This window comes from Eschrichtius robustus, chromosome X, assembly GCF_028021215.1.
Source record: "Eschrichtius robustus isolate mEscRob2 chromosome X, mEscRob2.pri, whole genome shotgun sequence".
Taxonomy (NCBI): Eukaryota; Metazoa; Chordata; class Mammalia; order Artiodactyla; family Eschrichtiidae; genus Eschrichtius; species Eschrichtius robustus.
The window spans coordinates 33,766,997-33,772,414 of record NC_090845.1 but is presented as its reverse complement, the minus strand read 5'-3'; positions in this window follow the sequence as shown (position 1 = coordinate 33,772,414).

The following is a 5,418-nucleotide window of genomic DNA, read 5'->3' as shown; positions in this document are numbered from 1 at the left end:
CCTATTAGCAACTCAATTTGTTAGATTCTAATACAGAATTTTGTCAGCTATAAACATAGAATAAAATTAATTTGTGATTATTGTGAATGATAAATTATCCAAGATCTTAGTCACTTATACCATATAGTGTCTAGTGATTTGTTTAGTTTGTTGTGTGCATGTGTATGAGTGTCTAAGTATGGGGTCTGTGTGTATGTGTAGAGAGAGAGAAGGAGAGAGAGAGAGAGAGAATTTTATTTTGGCTTTATTAATGTTCATAATTCAATTCTATTGCTAGGCAGAGTAAATGCAATTCAAGCTAAGTGTCTATCAATGAGTGAATTAATAAAGAAATGTGATATATAATGGAATATTGTTCAGCCATAAAAAAGAAGGAAATACTGCCACTGTGACAATATGGATGAATCTGGAGAACATTATGGTAAGTGAAATAAGCCAGACACAGAAGGACAAATATTGCATGATTTCACTTATATGTAAAATCTAAAGAAGTCAAACTCATAGAACCGGAGACTAGAATGGTGGTAGTCAGCGACTGGGGGGTGGGGGAAATGGGGAGATGTTGGGCAAAGGGTACAAACTTTCAGTAATAAAATGAATAAGTTCTGGGGATCTACGATGACTATAGCTAACAATACTGTATTGTATACCTGAAATCTGTTGAGAGTAAATCTTTTTTTTTATATATATAAATTTATTTATTTGTTTATTTGTTAATTTTTTATTTTTGGCTGCGTTGGGTCTTCACTGCTGCACGCGGGCTTTTCATTGCAGTGGCTTCTCTTGTTGCGGAGCACAGGCTCTAGATGCAAGGGCTTCACTAGTTGTGGCACGTGGGCTCAGTAGTTGTGGCTCGCGGGCTCTAGAGCACAGGCTCAGTAGTTGTGCTGCACGGGCTTAGTTGCTCCGTGGCATGTGGGATCTTCCCAGACCAAGGATCGAACCCGTGTCCCCTGCATTGGCAGGCAGATTCTTAACCACTGTGCCACCGGGGAAGTCCCAAGAGAGTAAATCTCAGGTATTCTTACTAAATGCGCACACAGACACAAATGTTAACTATGTAAGGTGATGGATGTGTTAAATAACCTGACTGTGGTAGTTACTTCACAATACAGTATATATATTTTAAATTATCATGCCGTACACCTTAAATATATCCAAATTTTAATTGTCAATTATACCTCAAGAAAGCTAAGGAAAAAAAGTGCAACTTAAATCTCAAATTTGCAGATGCTGGAGAGCTTGGCAGGCTACCTAATAAAATAGATGGATGAGAGAATCAAGATTCAAATCTTCTTGATGGACTGGAATAATGGACTGAAACTAACAAGGCAAAATTGAATTAAAGAAAAAAAAGACAAAATCCTGGCAAGATAATTTTTTGTCTTGTGTGTTAGAGTACAGGCTTAGTGATCAGTCTGACAGGGTTTGAATACTGGTGCTAACACTATCTGACAGTGAGTCCTTAGCAATGACACATCTCTTTGTGCATCAGTTTCTTCATTTGTTGAGTGTGAATGATGGTGATAACAGTGATGCATGGTGATGCCTACATTGAAGGTTGACTGTGAAGATTAAACAAAAGAACACAGAAAAAGTACCTGTAATTGTAACAGAGCAGAACTCTATGCGGCCTTCCCAGGGTAGACGCCTCCCCCATATCCTCTGCTTTAGCTCCTCTCTGAAGTACCTAGATGATAATATCTGATGCACATTTCCTAAGCTGTTTAACAGATGTTAATACCCCACCAAATGGAAGATGTTAACTACTTCATGACCATGAGCACACAGCCCCCAGGCCTCCTGGAGCCTAAGGACTGATAATGTTAACCCCTGTGACACCACCCTGCTGCCTCACCATCAACCAATCAGAAAATTGTGCACAAGCTGGTCACATACCCTGCACCCCCCCTCTCTCACCTTGCCTTTAGATATGCTTTGCTGAAACACATAAGGGAGTTCGGGCTTTTTCAGCACTAGGTCTCCTGGACTCCTTATATGGTACCTTACAATAAATGCTGCACTTTCCTTCACCACAACCTGGTGTCAGTAGATTGGTTTTACTTTGTGCGGTTGAGTGGACCCAAGTTTGGTTCAGTAACATTATCATCTCTGGCACACAGTAAGTCTCAATAGATGCTTGTAATTGTTATTGCTGCTTGAAAAACTTGCATAAACGTAAAGCCTTTAAAGTCACATATAGATAAAGATGAGAAAAAGGAAGAAACCATGAGCGGTGGGGCATCGCAATTTCCATTTGAGCCAATCATCTGATACAACTTGGCAAGTGTAATAACTGCAGTTTAATGCACAGGCTTTGGAGTAGGACTGACCCAAAATCAAGTCCTGCCTCTAATATTTACCAGCTATGTGACTTTAGGAAAATTACTAAACCTCTGTAAACCAGGCTTTGTTTCTTCATTTGTAATAGGTAGTAATAGTAGTGACTGCATCTTAGAGATGTTGTGAGGATTCAGAGACATTGCACAGATCTGGAACAGAGTGACAGCTCAGCAATGAAATATAATTTTATTACTATTATGTGACTGCTGTAAACACTGTCCTTTATTTCTAGAATATAGTCCAAGACTTGAATGTCATAATACTCTGGGAAACTTCTCCAATTTTCTAATCAAGAGAAGAAATATCTCCCTTAGCTTAGTGCTAATCTCTTAGCTGTGCTAAGCAGTACTTCTGGAACAGCAAGTCCTGTCCTTTCTTTCTTTGTTGACTTTCTTGGTTCCATTCCTTATGTCTACTCCTAATGTTATCTCCTGTGTTCCAGTTCTTGACAACTTTGACCAGGACTGTGGCAAATAAATGCCTTCTAAATATTTCCCCCAATGTGGAGGGCAGGCTGGAGTTGCTTGTGAGAATCATAATTTTTCAGTGGAGAGGGTTTACTGATATCAGATTACATATATCCATATAACCACCTCCATTCTTCTCACACCTGTCAGATTCTGTCCCCAGAGCATCTTTGAGCAAAGCAGTAGGTATGTATTACCTGTTGAGAATGTGGTAAAAGTCTCTTTTCACCTGCAACTGGACCAGGCTTTTAAAAACAATGCTTTCAATTGTATCTTTATAGGCTACTAAGAGCACATTTATTGACCACTCATTATTTGTCAGGCATACAGTGTCACATTATATCCTCAGATGAGAATAGGTCTTATGTCCATTTTAATTATGAGGAAGCTATAACTTGGAGACATAACACCACTAAAAGGGAAGAAGCTAAAAAGTCAAGTGCCAGGTCTGTAAGGAATGAAAGCCCAGAAAAATGATTATTTCCTATGTGTATCTTATACTGGAGGAAAAAATAATTATCCCTCTACCCTTCTAGGGTCTTGGCTGAGACCCCCTTGTAATAAAAGACGGATTAACAGAAGAAAAACAAAGAAGTCGAATAACATGTATATCTGCTGTATACATGGGAGAGACTCAGGAAAACTGAGTAACTCCCCAAATGGCCAAAGTCACCACCTTAAGTATCTTCTCCAGCTAATTGACAAGGGTAGATGTTGGGAGAAGGGAAGGCCAGTTATGGGAGGTGACCAGGAAAACCACAGTAAACAAAGGTATGGTTGTTATGCAGATTTAAATCCCTTGCCTTCTCCATTGATAAAGCTTTTCCAGAGATTTAGTCATCCTCCTCTTCCTTACAAATGGAGATTTTCCTTCTAAATGTGAATGTCTCCTTCAGAATGGCAACTTCTACTCAGTTTCCAGCATTTCCTGTGTCTGCTATTTCTCAAAAATAAACAGCTCAAGATAATCCTTATGGCCAAAAGGCACATTTGGTGGTGACATATTCTGCTCCCCTTCAATACAATGGATCTTGCACTGTGTTGGGTTTCATATAGATTGTGACAAACGTGTAAGATACAGTCTTTGTCCTTGTCCTCCAATTGTTTTTAAAGAAACTGGTGCATACGGTAACCAAGTAAACTTGAAACACTCAGACTACTTACTTGCTATTGTGTGTGGTATTTCCTCATAACCACAGAGGAAGTACAGGGAAGTGTCAGGGAGGAAGAAATTTCCCTCTACCCTTCTAAGTTCTTCTGGCTGGTCTAAGAATTAAGTTGACGTGAGACAGACTAACAGGAGAAAATCAAACAAAGGTTTAATAACTTATATACATGCGAGAGACCCAGGAGAACTGACTAACTCACCAGAATGGCTGAAATCCTCACCTTTAATACCATCTTCACCTAAGAGGATGTTGGGGTTAGTGGTTTGGGGATTCAAAGGGGAGAAAGGCAATTCACATGGAGATGGAAAAGCAAATGTTTGGTAAACAAATGTTTGCTGGGCCCTGCAGAGACAATGGGACACAGGGTGAACTCTCATCTCTAGGCCCTGCTGAGTTTTCTCCACCATACCTAGCCCAAGTACTTTGCATACTTCTCTGGTGATAGCTCTATTCTGGGAAATTCTTTTCGGCAGTTAGGGGGATGGTCAAAGTTTCTTCCTGCTTCTTTTGGGCCTTGATTTTTTTCAGCTCAAAATAATCTGCAGGCCAAAGAGACACATTTTGAGGTAGCAAATTTTGCTCCCCTATAGTATAAAGAGCCCAGCTTATCAGAGATGACCTACTGAAAAAGGGGGGGTTTGGACGAGATTTAGAAGGTGGAGGGAAAAGGTTGGGCAAGTTTTTAAACAGTCCTAAAAGTGGAATAGGTGGAAGCAACTTTGCAATGGACTTGGTGGAAATGAATATAAGGGGCTAGGAAATGGGAAATACATTTTATTAGGAATTATCGAGCCATTTATTTGCCATAATTGATTAGTAAGCACTTAGGAGCCATTTCAAGTTCTTGAGCAAGAGACTGAAAGATTCATGGTATGCTTTCAGAAAAGTAGTCTGGTAGTTGAAGTGTTGGAGAAATAGAGCAGAGAACAGGATGGCAGGGGCACTGGCGGAAGCAGTCATAATAAACTACCTTGGTTACCATGGTGATGGCAAGGCCAGGATACATCCTAGATTCAAGATGGAGTGACCTGGGTGTTGCCCTTTCTCACCAAACTCTGTACTATTGCCATAGATGAACAACCTGAACATTAATTTTTTATTTAACATGTAATTATAACTCACTTTAGGATTTTGAAAAATGGATCCTTATCTTTCATGTTACAAATTGCAGTAGTCATTCCCTTCTAAAAAGCATAGAAACCAGAAATATTTCTGTGCATTTGCACACCTCAGATGAATCAAAATTTTTCCAATTGTTTGTTTTGGTAAAGAGAACCAAAGCTCTTAGACTAGACCAATTCTCTACTTAACAACCTTCAACAGCACCATTTTACTTTTTAAAATTAAAATTCAGTTTTCCAGTTCCCCTAAATCCTATCCCTCCCCAGTCCCTTTACATGACATCCCACTTGTGTTCAAACCATGACTCCAATAATATT